Source organism: Eurosta solidaginis, chromosome 2 (genome assembly GCF_040869045.1).
Source record: "Eurosta solidaginis isolate ZX-2024a chromosome 2, ASM4086904v1, whole genome shotgun sequence".
Classification (NCBI taxonomy): domain Eukaryota; kingdom Metazoa; phylum Arthropoda; class Insecta; order Diptera; family Tephritidae; genus Eurosta; species Eurosta solidaginis.
The window spans coordinates 133544346-133556525 of NC_090320.1; the positions used below are offsets into that span (position 1 = coordinate 133544346).

General features: G+C 39.0%; 1 protein-coding gene across 16 annotated transcripts in view; it reads left to right on the forward strand.

Moving 5' to 3' along the window:
- LOC137240233 (protein abrupt-like) overlaps positions 1 to 12180 on the forward strand; it is a 935093-nt gene that overhangs the window by 869440 nt on the left and 53473 nt on the right. The window lies entirely within an intron of this gene.

A 12180-nucleotide genomic window follows, 5' to 3' on the forward strand; every position in this document is an offset into this window, starting at 1 on the left:
TGTTTACGAAAACTAGGGAAGATGGCGGCAAATAACTTTTTAAACACCATTGAAAAGTTAAGAGGAAGCGACAATTACGCAACATGGAAATTTGTTGTGCGTGCATATCTGGAATCTGAAGAACTTTGTGGTTATGTTACGGGTGAACATGACGAAAAAGATGAATTGAAAAAACTACGGCAGGAGTCTATAGCGCGTTCTAGGCTGATTTTGCTCATAGATCCAGTGAATATATCCCATATACAAGATGCTAAGACTGCCAAAAATGTCTGGGACAATTTGGAAAAAGCTTTTGACGATTCGGGGCTAGCCAGACGTGTTGGTTTGTTGCAGACGCTGATCAGCACTAGGCTTGGAGAGTGTAACAACATAAAGCAGTATGTAGACAAAATAGTTGCCACTGCTCACAAATTAAGAAACGCTAAATTCGATATAAGTGATGATTTGGTTGGCACATTGTTATTGGCGGGCTTGTCAGAAGAATACAAGCCAATGATAATGGCGATTGAAAGTTTTAGTACAGCAATTTCATCAGATTTTATCAAAAGGAAATTGCTTCAGGACACTTATACATCCAGGGAAGGTGAAATGGCAATGTACTCTAGATCGGCTAAATCGAATCAAGAATCAAAGCAGTTTGTCAAATGTTTCGAATGTCAAAAAGAAGGTCATTATGTTCGCGACTGTGCCGTAAGAGAAAAACAAAGAAAATATGGGCAAAATCGTGAGTTTAGTTACACTTGTCTAGCGACTGGAGTTGTAAAATCGAATGACTGGTACATAGACTCAGGAGCGTCAGCTCATATGACCCACGACAGAAATCTAATTAAAAACCAAAACGTTTCACAGCAAGAAAGTGTACCTGTTGCAAACAGTAATAATATTGATGTTGAGTGCTCTGGAACAGTTAAACTGAACCTGGGTATTGACGGAGTTGCAGCAGTAGCTAACGTAAATGACGTATTATGTGTCCCAAACCTTAGTGCGAATTTATTATCTGTCAGTCAATTGGTGAAAAATGGCAAAACAGTTGTCTTTAATGATAGTTCGTGCACAATACGGGACAAAACGGGAGAAATTGTAGGCAAGGCTGACTTACAAAATAACGTATACAAACTTAATGTTATGAGCGACAAAGTTTTTTATGCCTCACGGGAAGCGAAACAAGATTTATGGCACCGCAGATTTAGCCACATTTGTGACCAGTATTTGAACAAGTTAAAGACAAACACGGTTAAGGGTTTGGATCTTAAAAAAGTAATACCGAATCAATGCATTATTTGTGTCAATAGTAAGCAATCACGTTTGCAATTCAAACGAAGTGAATCTAAGACATCGCGTGTACTCGAGCTAATTCATGCTGTCTGTGGGCCAATGCCAATTGACTCTTTCGGAGGTGCGAAATACTTTTTACTGTTTTTAGATGACTTTGGCAAAAAGATATTCCCCTTTCCTATTAAAAATAAATCAGACGTATTCCAAAAATTCAAGGAATTTCAAAGTGATGGTGGAGAATGAAACCAATGCAAAAATAAAGACTTTTCGGACCGACAACGGAGGCGAATTTTGCGGAAAAAGCTTCGAAAATTTTCTACGAATATGCGGAATTCGCCATGAACTAAGCGCCCCATACACACCACATAAACGATATAATAGAGAGACATTGCATAGACGAAAAATAGTGTGAGGCAAGCTTCAAAAAATTCTAGTAGGTCACATTCACTACTTACCACAGCAGAATTTGTTAAACTACCACTGTCTGTATTTGTTATTTAATAATTATTTGTACACTTTTTTTCAGCTAATGTGTTCAGAATGTTAACTTTTACTCACTAAAACTCCAATCAGTGTATTTCTGTGCTTAAATTATGTTAAAAATTGTGTTAAAGTTTTTGGTGTGGTGAAACTGACCTGCTAGAATTTTGTTACGCTCCGCTGCTTTCCACCGCGCATGCAATATCTTTATATTCCAAAATTTTTGCACACCACAACAAAATGGAACAGTGGAACGGATGAACCGATCGGTGGTAGAAAAAGTAAGATGTTTATTGCTTGATGGCAACTTAGACAGTAGATTTTGGGCTGAAGCTGTATGCGCTGCAGCTTATGTTATTAATCGTTCTCCTTTTGCAAGTTGTATAGAAAAGACTTCTGAGTAAATATAGACAGGGAGAAAACCAGACGTCAGTAATATTCGAGTTTTCGGATGCAAAGCATTAATGTACATCGAAAAGCAAAAACGTGGAAAACTCCAATCCAAATCGAAAGAATGCATTATTGTGGGCTATGATAAAAACAGTAAGGCTTATAGACTGTTTAACCCAGAATCAAAGAGAATTTTCATCAGTCGTGACGTAGTGTTCATGGAGTCAGATGTAATTGATTGCACTTCAAATAATTCTAGTCATTTGTATTTCTATGTTCACGACAATACAAATGAAGTGGATACCAACCCCGAAGCAATCAATGTAAGCAAAGATGAATCGTTTTCCGGAGCTGAGTCGGAGAGGGCTGACGAATTACAAGCGCAGACGAATCGAACTTTAGTAATAACAATGGGGAGGAGCAAGATGAGACTGTACTGTCAAGCTATGATCAAAATGATGAAACTTACGTTCCACCGGAAAACATACTAGATGAAACTGCCGATGACGAAGGTCCGATACTGAGGTCAGCTAGTCGTCTAAATCAGTTGGCGATGACCGCACAGGTAGGTGATCCCAATTCAGTGAAGGAAGTCTTGTCAAGTCCGAAGTCTTCTCATTGGATCAAAGCTATGCAAACGGAAATGCAATCATTGAAAGAAAACCAAACACGGACGCTAACTGATTTGCCACCAGGACGAAAGGCAATCTCAAGTCGGTGCCGCTAAATATGACTTACACATCCATCATATGGATGCAGTTACTGCGTGTTTACACGAAGAATTAGAGGAGGAGATATATATGGGTAAACCTGAAATGTTTTCTGATGGTTCAGAAAAGGTAGGTCTCTTGCACAAATCGCTTTACGGCTTCAAGCAAGCAAGTCGTGTGTGGAACCATCAGCTTGACCGTGCTCTCAAAGAATTTTGCTTTTCGTCGTGTTTGACAGACACATGTGATTATAAGAAAAATTATAAAAATAGCTTTTTGATAGTTGCCATTTACGTAGACGATCTGATTATTTTATCGAACAACTCTGTCTGTAGAGATGAATTAAAAACCTTTTTGCACGAAAGGTTTCGTATGAAAGACTTAGGAGCGGCAAAACAGTTGCTGGGCATGAATATTACGAGAGATTGGAATAAGGGTATAATATCACTCGATCAATCGCTTTAAATCGAAGACATTTTGGCGAAGTTATGTTAGAATGTAATCCGGTCAGTACTCCAGCCGATGTTAATCAGCGTTTAACTAAGGAAATGTGTCCTTCTGATGAGTCGGCCCTTGAGAAAATCAAAGGGATTCCGTATCAAGAGACTGTTGGAAGCCTTTTATTTGCGGCACAAACAACACGCCGTGACATACAGTTCGCGGTTGGAGCAGTCAGTCGATACAACAACAGTTTCGGTTATGGTCATTGGGTTGCTGTGAAAAGAATTATGCGCTATCTAAAAGGTACATTGAACTATAAATTGACGTTCAACAAACACCTCGAATCTGATCTGAAATGTTTCTGTGACGCGGACTGGGCTGGCGATGAAAATGACAGTCGATCTACGGCTGGATACATGTTTACTATTCAAGGAGGTCCTTTATCGTGGAATTCAAAGAAGCAGCCTACTGTTGCCATTTCAACGACCGAATCAGAGTACATGGCAATGGGTTCTGCAACACAAGAAGCAATTTGGCTTCGCAATCTGTAACGTGAATTATTGGCAAATGCACCAGGCACGATTTCCATATACTGTGACAATAGGGGTGCTATTTGTCTGGCGGATAATAACTTATATCAATCGCGAACAAAACATATAGATATAAGACATCACTTCTTACGTGAGCATGTAAAATCTAAGAATGTTAAATTTAATCATATTGATTCTAAACTCAATGTCGCAGATTTTCTTACAAAGCCAATGCAGGCGGACAAACAATTATTTTGCTCTAAAGAACTAAATTTGAATTGAAAATTAATTAATATATTTTTAAATAGTTAATTATTGAAGTCACTGAAATGAAATATCTGGTAATTGTATACTGAAACTTGATAGCAATGAAAATTTATTGAAACTTGTAATGATTTAATAAGTTAACAAAAAGTAAATATTTTCTAAGGCAAGGTGTTGGAATTAATTTTATAGAAATTATTTACCTATCTTGCACACAGTGCACATTTATTCATTTCTTACTGTTATTTAAATTCTCTTATACATACTATGTACAAGTGTATGGAAATATATGTACATACATATAGCTTGCAGTTATCTACCTACTCAACTCTTAATAATAAAACCTTAATTATAATTCTTAGTAAAGCTGAAACGAAAAGACGTGTTTTATTATTATTTCCAAACTTCAAACCTCGTTTTCTACATGTTCGACCCACCCGGTAGGTTGAATCCATTCGTCATCAAAGGAAATTTTTTTCTAAACAAGCTATGGGAGCAGAAATTTGATTGGGATTAAACAATAACGTACATCAATCTACAGTCTGAATTTAACCAAACCATGGATAACCTTCAGTTAATCAAGCATATTGGAATACCTCGCTAGTTCCATACATCCTCAACTAACAGACAGAACCAACTTCACGTTTTCTGCGATAGTTCAAACAAGGCATACGCCACATCAATTTATTTCCGAACGGTCGACGTAAACGGATACGTCTATGTCAACATATTAGCAGCAAAGAGTAAACTGGCACCAATTCGAAAACATTTAACTACACCTAGAGCAGAACTATGTGGGGACGCTGGCGGTCGCATTACTTGATGCTGTCAAACAATCATTTAGACTTAGGTTAGGTTCAAGTGGCTGCCGTCCGTATCGGAGCGGAACACCTAGGCCTTTAGGCTCATTGTGAAACCACACGAATTTTTTCTACTCTCCTAATCAAACCACTTCGTTGAGTTTGTGAAGCCAACTAAGCATCGTGTATTGACCTCAGCTATATCAGTCAGATCAACGACAAACATCTTGCCCATAAAACGTTGTCTTCTTCTACGGAGAGATGGACATTCGCAGAGTAGATACCTAACAGTTTCAGTCTCTTCTTCGTTGCCGCAGCTTCTACAATAATCATTAAACGGAGCGCCAATCCTTTCCGCATGCGTTCCAATACAAACGTGACCAGTGAGAAGACCCACAACTAAGGAAAGATCCCTCTTACGCAGGGTGAGAAGCTCACACGATCTCTTCTCATTCCATTACGGCCATATGAGTTTTGCGGTGTGCTGTCCATCATGATGCTTCCACCTGGCTCCCGCTTCCATCAGTAGAGCCTCCTTAATCTTGAGCTGTCAGGTGGAGAGCGGCATGCCCAACTCGAGCTGGCGAAAGTTGAAGGGAGGTACCCTTTCTTGTAAGCTCATCAGCCATCTCATTACCTGGCATGTCCCTATGCCCCGGAACCAATACCAGATGCGGAGTAAACTGTTCAGTCATCACGTTAAGTGATCTGCGACAGCTTAATACAGTTTCAGAATTAGTTTTGACATAGTCAAGGGCTTTTAGCGCTGCTTGACTGCCTTGAGCGTGGAGTTGGCCCAATCTCCCATCATCAGCTCCTACGCCGTGTATTGCAGGTGTAACCCGGCTATACCCATAGACGAGGTAGACGAGGTGTAGCCGTCCAACGTATCCGGCTCACCTCCATATGCTTTCATATCTACGTCCTCGTCGCTCTCCCAAAGTATTGTTTAAAATTAATTTTTATGCTATTATTGTCTTTTCTACACCACTTTGGGCTTCAAGTTTTTCCCTATTTTAGGCTGAGTTTGTGCCATTTTCAAAGCTGATATCAAACTTTATGTAAAAAAAAATTTTTAGTTCATCCTAAAATATTAAAAAATAAGTAAGAGAGGCTAAGGTCGGGTGAAACCGAACATTAAATACTCAGTTGAGAGCTATGGAGACAAAATAAGGGAAAATCGCTGTAGTGTTCATATTTTCTTTATAACTTGTTCAATTTAAAACTTGCTAAAAATATATAAAATAATTTAGAAGTTATCGTTACAACAACTGCATATCATCCTCAAGCTAATGGCATGATTGAACGTTTTCATAGACAGTTGAAAGCTTTTATTTTAGCAAGGGGAAATTCTCTAAATTGGTCTGATGAACATCCTATAGTTTTGTTGGGTTGGGTTTACCTAGTGAAATAGTAGTACAGTCTGAAGACAATTTTAATTTTAACGAGTTTCTTACAAAAATTAGGCTCCATTTTCAAAATTTTCATTCGGGTGTATCACATCATAAAAATTTAAATAAAATTTATGTAACTAAGGATTTGAAATAATGTAAACAAGTTTTTGTACGAGCTGATAACAATAAAGCAGGATTTAAACCTCCATATGAAGGACCATACGAAGTCGTTGAAAGGCATCCAAAATATTTTAAAATACAAATACACAACACTTACAAAAATATATCAATTGACAGAATTAAACCAGCATTTATAGAGAATAATTTTAACAATATTCAAACAAAACCTAAAAAGAGAGATACATTTTGTTTAGTTTAAATAACTATAACGCTGAATTTTCAATGATTATTTTTAATAATAATAACTATTATATTATCATCCTTATTTATTTTGAAGGGGGAGTATATGTAGTGTTCATATTTTCTTTATAACTTGTTCAATTTGAAACTTGCTAAAAATATATAAAATAATTTAGAAGTTATATGTTTAAAATCAAATTGTTGAAAAAGAAAATTTTTATAAAATAAAATAAATTTGACCTGAAAATATATATTGAATTGAAGCTTATTGAGCTTCATCGCCATGTAGGAAAATGAACCTAGGGGGACCCTGGAATATGTTTGTATGACATGTGTATCAAATGGAAGGTATTAAAGAGTATTTTAAGAGGGAGTGGGCCATAGTTCTATAGGTGGACCAGGGCTGACTCTAGAATTTGTTTGTACGATAGGGGTATCAAATGAAAGGTGTTAATGAGTTTTTTAAAATGGCGTGGGCGTTAGTTCTATAGGTGGACGCCTTTTCGAGATATGCCACAAAGGTGGACCATGGGTGACTCTAGAACTTGTTTGTACGATATGGGTATCAAATGAAAGGTGTTTATAAGTATTTTAAAAGGGAGTGAGCCTTAGTTCTATAGGTGGACGCCTTCTCGAGATATCGCCATAAAGGTGGACCAGGAGTGCCTCTAGAATGCGTTTGTACAATATGGGTATCAAACGAAAGGTGTTAATAAGTATTTTAAAAGGGAGTGGGCCTTAGTTCTATGGGTGGACGCCTTTTCGAGATATCGCCATAAAGGTGGATCAGGGGTGACTCTAGAATTTGTATATACGATATGTGTATCAAATGAAAGGTGTTAATGAGTATTTTAAAATTGAGTGGGCCTTGGTTCTATAGGTGGACGCCTTTTCGAGATATCGCCATAAAGGTGGACCAGTGGTGACTCTAGAATTTGTTTGTGGGTATCAAATTAAAGGTATTTATGAGGGTTTTAAAAGGGAGTGGTGGTAGTTGCATATGTGAAGGCGTTTTCGAGATATCGACCAAAATGTGGACCAGAGTGACCCAGACCATCATCTGTCGGGTACCGCTAATTTATTTATATATGTAATACCACGAACAGTATTCCTGCCAAGATTCCAAGGGCTTTTGATTTCGCCCTGCAGAGCTTTTTCATTATCTTCTACTTAATATGGTAGGTGTCAAACCCAAAGTTATATTTTGCGTCAATAAACCAATCCACTTACCATGCCTCATCCCTTTTTTCGTTTGGTATAGAATTATGGCAATTTTTTCATTTTTCGTAATTTTCGATATCGAGAAATTGGGAGTGGTCATAGTCGGATTTCGGCCATTTTTTATACCAATACAAAGTGAGTTTAGATAATTACGTTTACTAAAGATATATCGATTTTTGCTCAAGTTATCGTGTTAACGGCCGAGCGGAAGGACAGACGGTCGACTGTGTATAAAAACTGGGCGCGGCTTCAACCGATTTCGCCCTTTTTCACAGAAAACAGTTATCGTCCTAGAGTCTAAGCCCCTACCAAATGTCACAAGGATTGGTAAATTTTTGTTCGACTTATGGAATTAAAAGTATCCTAGACAAATTAATTGGAAAAGGGCAGAGCCACGCCCATTTTGAAATTTTCTTTTATTTTTGTATTTTGTTGCATCATATCATTACTGAAGTTGAATGTTGATATAAATTACTTATATACTGTAAAGATATTCACATTTTTTTTAAATTTGACTTAAAAAAAAATTTTTTTTTTAAAGTGGGCGTGGTCGTTCTCCGATTTTGCTAATTTTTTTAAGCATATATATAGTAGTAGGAGTAACGTTCCTGCCAAATTTCATCATGATATCTTCAACTGCCAAATTACAGCTTGCAAAACTTCTAAATTACCTTCTTTTACAAGTGGGCGGTGCCACGCCCATTGTCCAAATTTTACTAATTTTCTATTCTGCGTAATAAGTTCAACTCACCTACCAAGTTTCATCGCTTTATCCGTGTTTGGTAATGAATTATCGCAATTTTTCGAAATTCGAAAAAGTGGGCATGGTAGTCCGATATCGTTCATTTTAAATAGCGATCTGAGATGAGTTCCCAGCAACCTACACACCAAATTTCATCAAGATACATCAAAATTTACTCAAGTTATCGTGTTAACGGACGGACGGCGGACGGACATGGCTCAATCAAATTTTTTTTCGATACTGATGATTTTGATATATGGAAGTCTATATCTATCTCGATTCCTTTATACCTGTACAACCAACCGTTATCCAATCAAACTTAATATACTCTGTGAGCTCTGCTCAACTGGGTATGAAAATGCTAAGCAGAAATTAAAAATGTCTGCTCTTGCTTGAGCGGCCGTGAGGCTGCTAAATTTGTTCTAAATTTTATACTTATTCTATTTTAACTATTTTTCTCTTGCTGCCAGTCTTGTCTTTCTGCCGTTCTTGTTTTTGCTGCCAGTCAAAATTGCTGGATTTTCATTGATAGTATTTATTCCACCCTTTTTATGCATAATAGAGGAGGTTTGTTGATTGCTATGAGATGTGTTGCAGGTACGCCGCCCCTTTGTTTTATTCTCTCATGCTGTAGTGCTTTCAAAATTGCTTGTAATTTGGTTGTTTGGAAATAATTCCATGATTCCTGTTTGCGATTGCGTTTGCGTATGTGCGTATGCGTTATCATTCTTGCTCATTTCAAAGTATAAGTGAAATAAATAAAACATAAGCGGAGTTGGTTATCGTCCGACAATAATTGATTTTTATTGGAAAATACTTTCTCTTTTATACAAAATTTCTTAAATTACAAATACGTATTTACACTAATACTTACAAACTAAAGAGTACCTGCATTCCTAGTGTATATATACCAAGTCAGCATATTATTATTACAATGACCTATTTATGGACAGATGTACTTAGATGCATATAAATATTTTGGCAGTCACAATGATCGTTGACTGATCGATAAGTGTGTTGTGCAATGTGACGAGTTGACAAATGTAAATAAACAAGTGTCGTGTGCGTGGGCATGCACGAGTGATGTTGGACTCCCTCTGTATTCAAATTATGTATATCGGTTTAACTTGAATATTTGGGCGGTCGATATGAGTGTATGTATATAGTACCATTTGAAAGAAGTGCATTCAAAGTAATGCTACACTTACCGTACTTACCATACTGAATATCCTCTCCGGTTCGGCTGGTTTTGTCGGTAGCCACACCCTTGCTCGTGATCGTGTCTATATATCTTTGAAGTCAGCCGGCCTGAGCTTCGCTCCAGGGTAGACTTCACCTACCGATTCTATCGCCTTTTTATATATAGCTGCGGGCCGCATGTTACGACCTTGATGTTGCCATGGAACCACACGGCGTTCTTGCATACCGGTAGCGGTCCAGGATTGCGCATAAGCACGTTCAGGGTAATGTTCGACAGCTCGCTCTTCACCCATTTCCATTTCTCCTTCTTGACTGCGCCGTCTTCCTGATTGTCGTTAAGGACCACTAGCAGGATTTTGTCCTCTGCCATTTCTGGAAACGAGTGCCCATGCACGTTCGGCCTCTTCGGTTTGATTGGCACTACTTGCGCTGAATTTGCCCTTCTGGTTGCCCCTTGTGGCTCCCTTTCTTTTGCCGGACGAAAGTCCGGTATCACCTCTTTCACCCAATTAATTTCCGCCAGGATTTCTCGTACGTTGTCTCCAACTTCACTGGGGTTTGGCCTCTCATTAGGCTTCGTGAAGGCCGTGGGTGTTGGTGGTGGACCAAGCGGGGCCTGTGCACCAGCTTCAACTTAGGCTGCATTATGCACACCTACTGCGTCTGTGCTCGTGCCAGGAGTAGCCCGGAGAATGCCCCTTTGCCCTGCTATACTGCCAAAAGTTTTGATGGGGAGAGGGTTCTGACCCGGCATCGCCACTGGTCCTGACCCATCCCCTTTTTTAGCCATTTTCTGGCGGTTAGAATGACCCGCATCGCACTGGTCACCGTTGTGGTGGGCAGAAGCCCTTCCGGCCTTTGAAGAGCGATTCTCTCTTTTTGTTTTGTTGCATTTTTTGTTGTTATTTATTTTTACGCATGTTCCCACGAGTGGCGAAGAAAAGGAAGGTCAACCCGTGCAGAGATCCGCAAAACCCGGATAAGGCCTTCGTACAGCCTGGTGCGACCTGGTGCCAGGAGGGCTCTGTTCGTGACTGGACTATTTAGGGGCCCAGCCTGGCTGATCCTCGGCACGGAAACGCATAACGCCTTGACCCAGCCACCTAGAAGGAAAGAAAGAAAAGTGAAAGAAAAAGTAATAGAAAGATACCCCAGATACCATGGTCAAGAATCGTATAACTAGACCATTAATGAGTCAGGCACACAGCCCTGATTCCTGATCTTAGGTGGACACCGTCATCACATCGCACAGGCTCAATACTGTAGTGTCCATTTCCAGTCGACACCCTCTTGGAGGGTTCAGTCGTATTATCATGGACTCGAGGAGATCCCAATCGCTGGGTTGTCTCCGTATGCTGTTGCGTTCATAAAATTCTTGCGTCGACTGAAGTTGTACAATAGAATCATGTCTCTTCCCTAGCTAATCGAGCCGATCTCAATTGTCGGTGTCTAACCATTGTCGAATTGTGCAATTCTTCACTATGGCAGGACGGACCTCTATTTCTTTTTTTATCTCAAGCTGAATGGTAAAGCTCATCATACGAACATTCACGATTCAAAACCATAAATCTTACTACGAAAGAAGAGTGTGGATTGGAAACACTCCTTAAACGATTTTCGAACTTCAATCGCCTTGTTCGTGTTGTCGCATATGCCACCCGTTTTGTGAAACTTGTGAGGTCTTCAATCAAACACAATCGGCAACGTCCTTTAAATGCAATGATTTCGAACCCGATGAGCCAACTAATTCAACATATCCCTCCTCCTGCAGTTATCGAATTGTCACTCATCCGCTGGATCTAATCCACGGAATTCTCATCCGAGCTCAAAACAGTTCACACTAAGCAACCAATTCCAAAATCTAGCAATCTATTTCGTCTTAATCCATTTATCGCTATGATAATATTATTCGTGCCATAGGCCGCTTGCATAATGCTTATAAGTCGTTTGAAGAGAAATTTCCAATAATACTACCATCAGAGAGCCACCTAACGACATTAATCGTATACCATTATCCTCGCCTCACGTTACATGGAGGGCCCCAAGTCACCGTCAGTCAAATTCGACAAATTTATTGTATTTTAGATGTTCGCAACCATGCTCGTCGTCTCATTCGAAGCTGTGTAATTTGTTTCAAGGTGCGTACAATCTTATCTCAACAACAATGGCCTTACTCATTGTGCATCAGTGTTTAAAAAACTGTGTGAGCTGTTATGTTATTTGATTTTGCTTGTACTTGCGATTTTGAGAAAAACAACAGTCTCAGTTCTAGCACAAACAAAAAACGAAAAGCGAAAGAAATGAAATGCCGTAAACAGTCGCGCCTTCGTATATTTAATTATTGATATTACTGCGGCTTTCGTCAGTTCCCAC